Raw genomic sequence first — 12865 nt, 5'->3', positions numbered from 1 at the left:
ACATCAGCATCAGCAAAGAGGAAATCATTCCAATCGAGGAAGATTCCAAGGACGAGGAAATGCATCCACTAACGTGTCAAACATCCAATGCAACTATTGTAATAAATTTGGACACTATGAAAGAGATTGTTGCAAGAAGCAGTACGACCAAGGTGGTCAATCCAGCAGCAATTGAGGGAATTTCCACGGAAGAGGAAATCATCGTGGTGGACATTCTAGTCACACAATCATTATGCAAATGAACATGGAAATATGTTTCTTGCAAACGAGGAAATGGAGAAGACTGATACAGTGTATCCAGACATTGATTGCAATTCAAAAGAGGATTTCAGCTATCAAGTTGACCAATAGATCAAGATCCTTGGTACATCAACATCGGTGCATCATCTCATATGACAAAGCATCAAGAATGGTTCACACAGATGAAACCATTAGAAGGTTAGAAGAATGTCATCTATACAGTAGATAATACACCGAATCTAGTTCAAGGGACATGCATTATCCCTATGAACAATTTCACTGGTAAAAAAGGATTGGTGAAAGATTTACTCTATGTTTCGAAGCTCAGCAAGAACCTCTTGTCAGTAGGTCAAATGACGGAACACAACTACCGAGTCAGAGACAAATCCAAAGGATTTCAGCTAGTAGGAAAAGCAGTCAAGGAAGGATTTCAGAGACAAATCCAAAGGATTTTAACCAGTAGGAAAAGCAGTCAAGGAAGGGCGCTTGTTCAGAATGCTAGCTACAGTATCAAATTTGCATGCCATGTCAACTCAACCGTAATAGATCAGTGCGATGGTAAGTGCAACTAAACACTTGTAGCACGGTGTAACGGAGGCCAACACAGAAGTAAATGGAACGCTCTATATTTCAAGGTGGCAATATATATAGTCTTGTATGCCTTGGTTTGAAGAACAATAGCAAAAGTAAACCTATAGAATTATGGGATGGGAAGAGGTTTTATTCCCACCCCAATGTATGTAAAATGTTGCATTGGGTCAACCAAGCATACACGATGGAGCTAAACCTTAAGTAGTATGTTGTAAGGAAAGGTAAAGTAGGTAATACATCTACGCATCTGCTTCAAATGCCATGACGAATCTGGAGTTGTTTATTGTGAAATGCCTAGGTAGGCGATGGCCCATCAATAGGTTTTATGTAGCCACTACGATGTGGATCGTACTCCACAAACAGGCAACGCGATCCCAAGACCTCCTCTGTGTGACCACCACAACATGTGAACCATCACAAAGTACAACATGGCCTTTCAAAGAAGGAATGGAGAATATGTTTTGCGGGCTAGTGCATGTATAGCAGAAAGCACAGGCAAGATCACGGCTTATACGAGAGCTTGCACATGTACCACACTGAAACTCAACCAAAGGGCCATTCAAGTCATTGAATTATAGAAGTCTGCTTACCTAAGCACACAGCAAATGATAAGTTAAGTATTCAACTCACCTGCTTGTGCCTATGGTTCAAAAAACAATTAGAACACGAACAAGTTGCACCTTCTATTGGTCATATGCAAGTTCCTGACACTTGATGCACAAAGGCAACTTGAAGAGTATCATGGAGTCTTCCTTTCAAAAAATAGTAATGAGAATGGTGAAATCAAATACTACCAACACGTGGCAAGCGCCCATGTAAGAAATGTCCTTTGCCATGCACATAACGATTCCCTCATCATTGAATTCTTACTCTGTGTGTGAGGGTTTGTCTTCGATCATTCACGAATGATAACTACAAAAACAAGGGTTTGACAAAATATGAAGAGGGGAGAGGAGAAGAGTGGAGATGAGGAGAGAGGGCACAGCTAGAGATCACACCACAAATGACTAACTGTACACTAGATTAAGTTGAAAAAATAGAATATATACAAACCCATTTAGGGTTAGGGTTAGGGGATCTAACCCTTTCCTTTATAGCACTCTATAAGGTTAGTGCTATGCACATATGATCACGTGATGGTGCTATGCACACATGATCACATGATGTTGAGCATGAACTCTCAACACCTTCCCTCAAGATCAACATCATGAAGTAGGCCTTCCCTCAAGATGATGATTCTGGGGAATCGAAGAAGGACTAAGCATTACATTCCATCACACCCCTTTAATGGGAATATCCTTCCTCTGTGTCAAACCAAGAGCTAGTCAGTGTTTCTCGAATAGCACTTTACCGAGTGGTTTGGTAAAGATGTCTGCAATATTTTCTTTGCTATCACAATGCTGCAGTGTGATGTCACCAAGTAACACTCTTTCTCTAATGAAGTGCTCTCTGACATCAATGTGCTTTGTCCTAGAGTGATATACTGGATTTTTGGCGAATGCTTATTGATTATCACAGTATATGGTTGTTGGCTTGGACTCATCAAAGTAATCTGTTTCTGACAATAGTCTTCTGAGCCATATAGCCTCACATGCACCTGTAGTGAGTGCTCTATATTTTGCTTCAGCTGAAGACAAAGAAACAGTTGGCTATTTATTTGACAACCATGATATAGCACCTTGACCAAGGAAAAATGCATATCCCTGTGTCGATCTCCTGGTCTCATGATCTCCGGCATAGTCAGTGTCACAGTATCCATGCAACCATGGATGACTTCCTCTATATTCTATCCCAAACTACCTTGTACCTCTGATGTATCTCAAGGCTCTTTTGGCTGCATTCCAGTGAGACTATTTTGGATTTGCCATAAATTGTGCTAGTGAGCTTACTAAATAACAAATATATGGCCATGTGATTGTCAGATATATAAGAGATCCGATGAGCTGCCTGTAGTATCTGTCATTGACTGTAGGCTTTTCTGAATCTTTAATAAGTTTCAAACTCTGTTCCATGGGAGTGGCTTTTGAATCTTTAGTAAGTTTCAAACTCTGTTCCATGGGAGTGGCTGCAATCTTGCAATCTACCATATGAAACTTCTTCAGGAGACTGTCAACATACTTGAGCTGACTCATGAATGTGCTATCTGAATCTCTCCAGAACTCAATTCCAAGACAATAGTGCATAAGTCCAAGATCTTTCATGTCGAACTCTACAGATAAGTCTTGTTTCAGTTTTCTGATGAAGCTATCCTTGCTTCCTGTCACAATCAGATGGTGAGAATCCTGGATGTGTTCTTGGACTCGTAGAGAGCTGCGAACATATCCCATGCTTCTTTTGATGTCTTGACTGTGTTGAGCTGTCCTAGCATGACATCTTGCACATTCTGCTTGATCAGGTGATAGGCATACTTGTCTTTCTTATCCCATTCTGCCTGAGCTCGGGCAATGGCAAGATCTGCTACTGGTGCGGAAACTGTTTGTGTAGATGTAGATCCCGTTGCTGGTGTTGTGACAACAGATGGAGTAGAGCTACTGGTGGCTGGATTGTCCAATGGTCTAGGTGTAGACCCATAGACATACTCCCATTTGTCCTGATGTACAAGAATGGTCTCCATTCGGTATTTCCATGTACCATAATTGGAGTTGTCTAACTTAGCACATGCCTCCAAATTGAGGTTGCTAGTCGACATGGTGCAAGAAATGTACTCAAAAGTGTCGTGAAAATCTCTGCGTGAATCAACTACAAATACACTGACTATGCCAAGTGAAATCTCTGTACCGTCGGTGAAGAAAGAACCGCAGTATATAAAATCTAATTTGTCTTACAAGGCTTGTGGCAATGATGCTGGGAATAGCCATTAGGCTTTACAAGGCTGAAATGATGTGCACGATGCCGTGAGAGCCGAATAGGCTTTACAATGGTGGCATGTGTGTGTGAAATCAAATGCTATCTGCCCACTAAAACAATCTGCAATGCCTCTAAAGTCTGAAGTCTGCTCATTGAACTGATGAACATAAGGTTTCACATAATGTAATGATGTGAAACCATATGTGAGCGTATGGACTAACTCCGAATAGGTACTAGTCGGGAATTTCGAGCATGGCTTAGATTGGCAACTTGGGAAAATTCAAAGCATCCCCTCTATGGCGATCTAGTCTACTCTGATCTAGATCTAAACCAACCGTCGATCGATGAAAGAACAACAAATAATTCCTTTTCTTTTGTTCTTTTTAAGTGCTAGGCTAGATACATCGATGTAGAGGCAAATATGCGTGAAGGAAGTGGTTTTGTTGGCGAGGCTCAAATGTGAGTGTAACTTGTGCCAAAATGTGCGTGTGATGTTAGAGTGCATAGAGCACAAAAAAATGAGTGACTTTTCTTTTTGGAGCGCCCTCAAATTATTCCTACATCAAGAGATATGACTTGATCTAGGTGGAGGGGCAAAAGGAGTACAAATGTGCTCAATGATGATGTGTCACTATGAGTCACATGCAGTGATGATGTGGCACTGTGCCTAGCAAGAGGTGTGCCAGTGGAGCCTGTGCTGAGGTGGCAAAAGTGGTCACATGAAGTGACTGTGAAGCACTGTGTGTGCCTGCAGAGGTCAGTGCTGACTGGACAGCTGAGGTGGCACTGTTGAGGTGGCAAAGATGATGATGTCAGCAAGGTGACATGGCACTGATGATGTGGCACTGATGACATGGCATAGGTGACATGGACTACTTACGTGGCTGATGATGTGGCAAATGATGTGTCTGTGCTGACATGGACTGCTGACGTGGTAGTGATGACGTGTCTGTGCTGATGTGGCACATGTGACGTGGTAGCCTCACAGGGCTGCTGACGTGTCAGACAAGGCTAATGTGGCAACCACCGTGGCAAGTGATGTGGCAGATAGGATGAGGGTTGATGATGTGGCAGTCGGTTGCCATGTGTCAGGATAATATGGTGATGTGGCACATTGAGCGAGGGCGATGATGTGGTAGATAAGGTCTGCCACATGGCAGACTATGGTCCTAGTCTAGGGGTGGCCAAAATCATGAAGATTCGATAGAATCTACGAAGATTCCATCAACACTGAGGGTCATGGTTGAAGGAGGCCCATGTTGGCACCGTTGAAGCTGCTTGGTGGAGTTGTAGGGAGCCTAGCTGTTTTGGCTATCCTTGTATGCTACGGTTGCACTGGAGGCAAAAGGTTGACATTTGGAAGTCCGCAGGTAGGTTCGCCCAGCAGTGTCGATGGAGTCGGCTAACTTGGCGGTGGTTGCGAGCCTTAGAGCATAGGTTGCTGTCGTGGATGCGCCATCGACTATGAAGGCTGGGTTGTAGTTTGCATCAAACTTGCGAAGAGGCTAATTATAGCAATGGAGAGGCAGAAGGTAGATCAAAGTGGCTAGTCGTTTCCCGGGAGCCGCAAGAGCATTTAGGCGAAGGATGTGAACACCTCCTGGCGTTGCAAGAGCCTTGTTGAAGGAGTGCTATTGAAATTCGTAAGGTTATATTGGAGTCGAAGACGTCGCCCGTGCTCTTGTTGGAGAGGCTACAATTGAGCGCAATTTGGTGCTGGCAAAGCTACGTGATGGAGGTTATTGCATGTAAGGCTTTATTGGAGAAGGACGCCTTCTGATCTAAAACCTGTGAGGTAGCCCGTATGGAGAGGCTTTGCTGCAGGACATGCAGCCCGTGGCTGTTGGAGCGATGGCTCTTGCTACGTGCTGTCGCTTGATGAAGGATATCATTGGAGTGGCTTTGCCCTATGTTGGCGTTGTTGGTTGCTTGGGCATACTACTGCAGAGTCACGGGCGTTGAAGAGCGCAGCTACTAGGAGCATGGCTCGTTGAGGACCCGGTTGGAGGAGCTGGAGCACAGTCACTGGGCAGCCGCTTGGTCACCTATGGAGCGTGGCTATAGGTAGTGCCTTGGTTGCTGAGGAGCTGGACGCTGGAGGTCACCTGGCAGAAGCTTGTTGAGTCTAAGCAGTGGGCTGCTGGCTTGAGTTTGCAAAGGTTGCCCGTCAAATTACAGCAAGACAATGAAGGCCTAGCTGGGATGAGTGGCACCGCCTTTGCTCATGAGCTCATGCTACAGTCCATTGAAGAGCCTTCATTTGGAGCCTTGGAGCTGTTTGCCGAAGGCGTTGTAGGAATGGATGTCGTTGCAGGGCCCGATTGCTTGGATGGCTCATTGGAGTAGAGGCTAAGCTAGAGCTTATGAGCTCAATGGAGCCATAGATAAAGCTTGGCTTTAGGCAAGGTAAGGTCTCTCTCTCACAGACAAAATGACTAGAATTCGACGGAAATTCTATTCTCTCACGACGAATACAAATAGATCTCTTCCTCTCGAATCAAGATCACACTCAAAGAACTCTCTCTTTCTTTCTCTCAAAGATGGAAATCACTCTCACAAATCTCTCACAAACAATGAATCTCTCAATGAAACAATGAATCGAATGGAAGGAGATTAACGGAAATCTCTCATGGACGGAAATTCCTCTCAGATGGACGGAAATTTCTCTATCACTCAATGGAAGTGAAAGAACACTCAATCTCTCTCAATCTTTCGATCTCTCTTGCACTCTCAAGGATCGCAATGCCTCAGCAGAAGGCAAGGGATCTCTACTACCATGACAAAATATGAAGAGGGGAGAGGAGAAGAGTGGAGATGAGGAGAGAGGGCATAGCTAGAGAGCACACAATGACTAACTGTATACTAGATTTAGTTAAGAAAATAGAATATATACAAACCCATTTAGGGTTAGGGTTAGGGGATCTAACCCTTTCCTTTATAGAACCAGGGTGGAGGTCTATACATCTAATGAATACCTTGTGTGGCAATGACTTAAAAGTTATCAAAAGGCCAAGTTTTGTAGAAATGAGTCCCACCTTTTGATGGTCACTCTAAAACTTGAAGTCTCACGCTCCCAAATGGTGTGTAGGGTGTAGATGATATTCTACTAGATGGTGATGAGGATGGCTGTCAGGGGGACTTGATGGCATCCCATCACAAAATTGTTATAGAAAATCCAGATGTTCTAGGCAGTGATGCTAGACATGGTCTCCCAAACAATATCCTCTAGCAAAGGCAAAGGGCTTAGTTGGGAAGGAGGTGTTGCATCATGTGCTTCTATCTTGAAAAGTTGTTGGACTTGCATCTTGTAGGCTTAATAGGTTGGGTCAATAGAGAAGGCATGGGCCCCTTGTTAGCAACACAACCATCCCTCAAGCAAGTCTCACTGCATTCGCTATGTGTCAACCACAATATGGAGGGCTCCATCCAGAACCTTTGAGGTGCTAGGTAGCCCAAAGAGAGGTCTATCAATGAGACTGTTGATGGTAGAAAGGTGATTGTGTGGGAGCCCCGTATTCTTGCTAGGGCCTGGGGGGTTCTAGGGGGGCTGCTAGCCCCCTTGGTGGGGGTTTGGGGGCGAGAGCCCCCGAGGCGATGGTATAGGGAATATTCCTTAAATATTCCATGGACAACTAGTCGGTTCCACTGACTAGGTTGACTGGTCATCTCCATCGACTAGGTTGACTGGTCGGTTCCACTGACTACGTTGATCTGACTAGATCTTTGAACTAGTAGCTCTTCACCTAGTATCTGTCTAGATCACCATCTAAGCTCCACTGTGGGAGCGCATGGGTGGACGGAGCCATTATCTGTACTACATCAGTATTGAAGGAAAATTTTATTCATCTCCAGTTTGCTGTGTACTCTTTATTCTTTGTTCAGTTTCTGTTCCACTGCATGTGTAATTTAACAATACATAGTTGTATTGCTTGATCACATGGGAGAAAGAATTATTGCATATGGTAGCATGATCTTACTTCATACCTTTACTCATACCTTGCCCATATTATGTGCTCATGGCACTGTAACTCTCAACACTTTGCTTTTTTCTTTGATCTACATTCACTTTGATAGTGACCATCCTTCCAAAAGGATAACACTTCTTAGTTGCTTTGTTGAAGAGTGCTTGCTCTTCATAGGTGTTGCTTATTGTGATTTACTTTAATTTCCTTTCATGTTGAAGCCCATACGGCTCAATCTTGAGATGTATTTCTCAATTCTTTGCTTTAGCTACAAACACAATGGTCAACTCATCTCATGCATCTTTAGCATGTTCCTTTGAGTCTATATGATGGATTAGATTAGGACATACTGTATCCCAACTAGTGATAATGGTTTCTCACCTTTTCATACCAAAATTTCACTCAATGCATTAGGTATTTTTTCCTTACCTATCTTATTGTGTATTAAGATAGGTGTGTAACCCTTTCTCAGCAAACTTCTTGATAATTGAGGTGCTTAATGCCATTTGTAATTGAATGCAATGGTACAAATGTGATAAGCATCTAGAGCTTTAAAAAAAAGGTGACTTTGCCATTTTGAACACATGTGAATACCACTTGGATCAAAAGCTATGACTTGTCAAAACTTTGATCAAGAAGCAGGGTCAAAATAAAGATGTGGCATTGCAATGATGTGGTAGTGTGTGTTTGCATTGTGTTTGCATGCTACTTACTAAAGTGTGCTTAGCAAAAGTGATGTGCTTATATGGAATGATGACTAGATCACCATATGATGATGATGATGTGGCATTACCACATGTTATTAATGAGGTGGTAGTATGTGCCATGTGGCAATGCTAAGATGGTTATTACCTCATGTCTTGATGACATGGTAACATTGCCACATGGTTTCTACTGCTAAGGGCCCTATCCTTCCACGTGGATATTGCCACTTGTCCTCCTCCCTTATACACCTTATCTACCACATGGCCTGATGCCATGCAACATCATCTTCTCTAGCTATGCTATGAGGTGTTATAGGTTGTTGGAGTGCTCTCATTCATTGGAGTTCGTTTTTGCAAGTTCTTCTACTTACCATCTACTTGTTTCTTGTAGTTGATGTTGATGTCACTATAGTAGGTTATTGCTAGGTTTGTTACTTTCTCATACTATCTGGTTGTTGACTGCTTGTGTTTTGCATTCAGTCATTGTTTATTGGTTTTATAAGTATGCTTGGTCTATGTTTTCATTCCTGCCTTGGTGCCTACTTTTAGCTACATGTTGCCTACTTTGTATCCTTTTCTTGGTTATATTTGTTGGCATTATTTACTTGTTCATTGTTACATTTTCAGCTTGAGCTATTGTACTAGTTTAGTTTTTGTCATTTGTCTTACTCAGGATTTTGCTATTACTTTAGTTGCCATCACTTGCCTTAGTTTGTAATCGAACTATTTCCTTAGTTGTCTAGAATTGATTGGTGCATGTTTCTTGTAGTGTTGTCTTGTAGGCTTACTTCTTTACAAGACTTACTTCTTTTCCATCTTATAGCTTGTCAAACTCAATTATATAGATCCAAAGTTATTCAAAGCTGAAGAAAATCCCAAAGTGATAAGATCAAGCTCCTTTATGCTAATTATCAAAGAAATTTTGAAGCCTTAAAAATTTATTTTGATAAAAAAATTGTACTCCCCTTCCATGTGCCCATTACCAAGGTCCACATCATATAAGGGTCATTTGAATGCCACATCAAAGCTATACACTATTTACAATTATACTACATCAAGAAGTTGCCATCATGGGGCAATGTTAGCAATTAGATGTGCAAGGGATCCATGGTATAAAAGGGTCATCGGATGACATCTTAGAGCATGTCAAAAAGTAGGCCATGTTAGTGAGTAATTGATGATCTTTTCATGTTAGCAACTACATGTATGACTAAATCATGTCCATTTGATACATTGGACTACCCTAGGGTGGTCACTCTATAAAAACACAGGGAAATACGTGAGAGCAAGCACACATTTAAAATACCCCTATATTTAAAAATTTGCCATTTAATTTTTAACATAATTGTTTACACCTCTTCCATATGCAAACATGTCTTGATTTTGAACTTACATGTGCATGCCAAAATTATATTAGGTAAGTATTTTTTGACCCCCTCCTATCTGTAAATGGACCGTAAGTGCCCCAAATTAAAATATCCCCTTACATTAATGAGCCTAATACCTACATGTTGTATAGAGTTACTGCTCCAGGAGGACTGCCATATGTATTATGTGCCACACATCGATGTTGCCTTGTTAACAACCACACCTGTGGCTAGTTTATGTCCATTTTGATACATTGTACTACCACATCTATTGAGTGCCATATGTAGGGTGCCATTATCAGCATGTGTAATATGTGAAGGGAAAGAGGGAACAGCACGAGGAGAGAGAATATAAGGGGAGGAAGAATAAGATGAGTATGAGGGGACCAGATAATGCTATTACGAGTGATATGACTAATGACGATGAGAGGACATGAGTAGTAAAGATGTCGTATGATTCAACCATTAGATTTCATATAATGGTAATGAGGGGAAACCATGGAGATAATATAATGGTATGATTCAACCATTGGAGTTAATACAATGGTAAGGAGGGGAAACCATGGTCATTTAAGAGATGGAAGGAGTTGCAGATAAAAAGATGTATTGACAAATAGTTTGTAGAGATGATGCTATTAACCTAACATTATCCAATCATGGACTCACGTGAATTCTAAACATTAATAGCTATGCAAGAAAAGGCTAGAAGAAAATTAGAGAAGCTGACTTGGATTTTAGGCTTGGCAAGCAAAAGGGACTTCCAATTGATGCAAGAATCTGGAATAGAAAAAGTGGTACCCAAGGGACACTCAAACACTCATCTATTATGTGTATAAGACTAGTATTATGACTAAGTAGAAGAGAATTCGTAATAAGAATACCTATACTTAAGTATTGATAGCAAATTCAAGAAGAAGTGGTAGGAAGAAGAAAGTTTCAATAGGGAAGAGCCAATCCATATTGCTATCTTGCCTTTTACCTATGTCATTTCTACCCACCCAAATTGGATTCTTCTCCCTCTCCCCCTTCCTCCCTTGTGGTAATTTTCCTTGATTTTTTTTCGAGTTGTGCATATGGTTCTACTTTTGATGTTCAAAGGATTCATTATATGTGGACTTTGAAAGAAAATGCTCATGCTTAATTTGGATGAGTGAATTCCTATTGCCTTGTCCTCGTCTTATTATAAGAGCAAAAGAAAATAATTAGCATGCTAAACCCCCCTCCTCACTTAAGAGCACACTATTACATGAATAGCAGGGCCCGTTTTTTATTTTGCATTGTCTTGTGTGAAGTAGAGTAGTTATGGAATGCTACTTTGGCCATCTCTTGCTAACACCAACTATTCATATGAGCTATTGGTCTTAGCCATTTTAAAGGAGTATTTTAAGGGTCTCAAGATTGAGTTTAGAGCTTTAGGAATTTTGCACCTGGTTGAGTGGTGTTCTAGGCAAAATCTCACTTTGAAATAACCAAAAACAAAAGCTTACATCATAATACTTTATATATTTCTAAGAAAAAACTAGGTTAGTAGCATATGTACTTTTGTACTAGGTTTTTCTACTAAAATTTATTGATGTTTTTACATGGTAACTTTATATAAAGGTGTATGCTATGCACTAAGAAAGGAGGGTAAGATCAAAGAATCTCCTATGCTATGATGCACTTAGGATGATGTGAAAGGATGCATGCACTATGATGCCATCATTTGAGGGAAATGTTTATGTGACATCACCACTTGGGAGATGATGATTCTTCCATGGTGGTTATATTTGGCAAAGATTTTATTGCCTTCATGTCAAGGTTTATCAAAAAACATAAAAGGCTACTTAGATGATGATGATGAACAAGATGTACAAAAAAAGCCAATACATAAGAAATAAAAGGAAAAGGAGAAATATTATTCAAGCATAAATTAATAGCAGAAGTCTGGACTCAAAAAGGGCCTCTCTTAAGATATGTGATTACAAAACAAGCCAATGGGAAGCCTTGGGCATTAAAGAAATGGAGGATTCCATATTAGCCTCTCGTTGGTGGAGAGACCTCTCTTCGTCCCCACTAGGCTCCCACTTGCCTCCCTCTTGCCCCCACCGCCTCCTCCCTTGGCTTTTGGCTGGCCCCCCTACCCTCCTCCCTCTCTTGGTGGGCCCCCAAAATCATGAGTTTTTTTCCCTCTAAAAAAAAGAAAATTTTCCAAAAGTATCCTCACCCCCACAACACCTCCGAAGAGTCTGTCCAAATGATCCCCATTGACTCACAACCTTCCTCTTAGCCTCTTCCTCCCCTCAACCTGCTCTCGGCCTCCTCCTCTTGCTCCTCTCAACCTAATCCTCTCAACCTCTTCCTCCTCCCAACCTCTTTGCAATGGACTCTCAAATGTGCTTCAAGCTCCAACTATCTATGAACTCAAGACATTGAATTTCCCCATTTGGCATATGTATCTCTACCTCTGTGTTGTCCACTTAGGTATCCATGTGCCATGGTTATTTTTCCAATGTCCATAAGCATATCTCATGAAACAAATACTAAGCACTACTTGATACCTTATTACTAAGCTTTATTAACTAACAACACATCAAAAATTATCTCCCTTCTGCAAACCTTCCCTAATATACCATATTGGGTATAGGAGATTATCAAGAAATTCCCCTACTAGGTCTCTACATACTTGGGTAAATGGTCTTTGTTTTGTGGAAGAAGACTAATTTGAAGCACTAAATAAGTAAAATGGAGGGCATGAATCAACTAACACACATACACTTTGAACCAAAAATAAACTTCAATGATGATACAATCTCATATCTCATCTTCATTTTAAATGCATTTATAGAGAATAGATTACGAAAATACCATTTTTGGCTATCAAAATTAAGAAGAGAAATGGGACAGAGGCTTCCATATGCACCTGCACTTTCCCAAAAACATTAATTCCCCGATGTTTGAATGGAAAGCTTGAAATGTTCCCGTGAGAATTTCCAAGGACGGGTTTCAACTTTGGTAGAAGGAAAGATATCTACATGTCAATGATTGGCTCAATCTCTCTCTCTCTCTCACTCTCTACCTACCTCACACACTTTTTTGTTCTCTCTCTCTCTCTCTCTCTCTCTCTCTCTCTCTCTCTCTCTCTCTCTCTCTCACACACACACACACACACACA

The sequence above is a fragment of the Dipteris shenzhenensis genome, chromosome 8 (assembly GCF_047967505.1).
Source record: "Dipteris shenzhenensis isolate YYH24624 ecotype China chromosome 8, Dip_SZ_1.0, whole genome shotgun sequence".
Lineage (NCBI taxonomy): Eukaryota > Viridiplantae > Streptophyta > Polypodiopsida > Gleicheniales > Dipteridaceae > Dipteris > Dipteris shenzhenensis.
This window is presented reverse-complemented; position numbering follows the sequence as displayed.